Source organism: Pygoscelis adeliae, unplaced genomic scaffold, assembly GCF_000699105.1.
Source record: "Pygoscelis adeliae isolate BGI_AS28 unplaced genomic scaffold, ASM69910v1 Scaffold175, whole genome shotgun sequence".
Lineage (NCBI taxonomy): Eukaryota > Metazoa > Chordata > Aves > Sphenisciformes > Spheniscidae > Pygoscelis > Pygoscelis adeliae.
The window spans coordinates 1,094,344-1,095,958 of NW_008824941.1; positions in this window are offsets into that span (position 1 = coordinate 1,094,344).

Here is a 1,615-nt window from a genome sequence, read left to right on the forward strand (position 1 = left end):
TCGCCCCACGGTGGGATGCAAACGGCGCACCGGGGGTCTTGCGTGCGAACGGCCGCCTCCAGCTAGATTTCCCGTGCATCCACACAAGTCGGGGCCTTTCCTAATTAGACCCCAACGTGACGGGTTCCGCCGCCCTCAGACGGGCTGGGTTTGGAGAGCTGCAGGTTTGCTCAGGGGCAGGCCTGTCCGCGGGCAACTTGAACCCTGCCGCAACACCGTCCCCTCCGCAACTGCGGGACGACGCTCACTAAACTGACCGCGAAGCACACGCAAACGGCCCTGAAAGAAACGTGGTCCTAACGCGCACAGACCTTATACATGACGTGTATGTAACCACATACATGTATGATGTGTATGTAATATGATCGTATATCCTATTAGATACGATGATGCCATTATCCCAGAACTAAAGACCAAAAAAAAAAAATCAGGAGGTACCCAATAGGTGTTTCATACCCCTCTGTTGAAATTATCAGGCATGGAGCATTTTCTTCTGATCTTCTAGAACCAGGTAATTGAGACTTGAGATGTACTACAAAGGCTTTTTGCGATTTATTTTATTTTCCTCTTGGAAAAAGCCTTACTCAACACAGCTATGGAATTGTTACTTACTTTATAATACAAACAGATGAGAAGTTATTAAAAATGCCACTGAGGATATTAACCAATCGCCTTAAAATTCCTCGTGTGACCTTGTTCACAGTGTCCTACAAAGCAGCAGCAGTTGACTTGTGTAATCTTTTTCCATTTTCAGCATCAAACTTCACCCACTACTGAAATGAACCCTTCCGCAGTGCTGATACGGAAATAAACTCAATTACTGAAGCTAAATTAGTACAAATTCTTACCAGTTCAGGCCAGATGAGATACCCTGGCTACAGCTCACTAGATTCTACGACTCTGCCTCTCCCTGGGCGGTTTTCTTAGGGGTTCAAGCCGCACTGCGTGACCGCTGCTTGGGAGACTGGTCCCACAATAACCTCGTCAGAACTGAACCCTGTTTCTTCGCAAGGGGCACCACTCTTTATCCACAACAACTAACTCCTCAGCTGGTATTTTCACACAGACGACCAGCCCTCAACCGGTACCTGTAAAAACCACCATCTGCAAAGTATGCACCTACAGCGTGCAAAAGTTGTCTAAAAACAGATGCAAAGGCGCAAATGCAAACAATAAATATAGACAGAACAGAGACAACTTAAAAGCTTTATGAAAACAAGCTCAATCCTTTACTGCTTCCTCAGAGATTACTACCATAGGTTAGAAATCCAGCGCTAGTCCCAAGCGAACTGGCTTCCCAGAGCTCGCGCTTCCTTAAAAACCAAAGGCATAATAAGTCACCACTTGATAATTGCCTGTGACTCAGAGTACTGAATAAGCGATGCATTTTAAACGACTGTCAGGGCAACTTTTCAAGCCACGCTGCAGCACCCCGCACCTTAACGAGCGTCCGGCGCATCACCAGCCCACCTGCCCCTCGTTGAGGGCTTTTGTTAGGTTGTTGACTCCAATGACCGGCTATAAATAGCGCAGCAAACCCGCACCCACTCACCCCGGCCAAACCACCCGAAGTTGCCGCGCTCAAGTTAACACAAGGGCGTCGAACCCCCGCCCC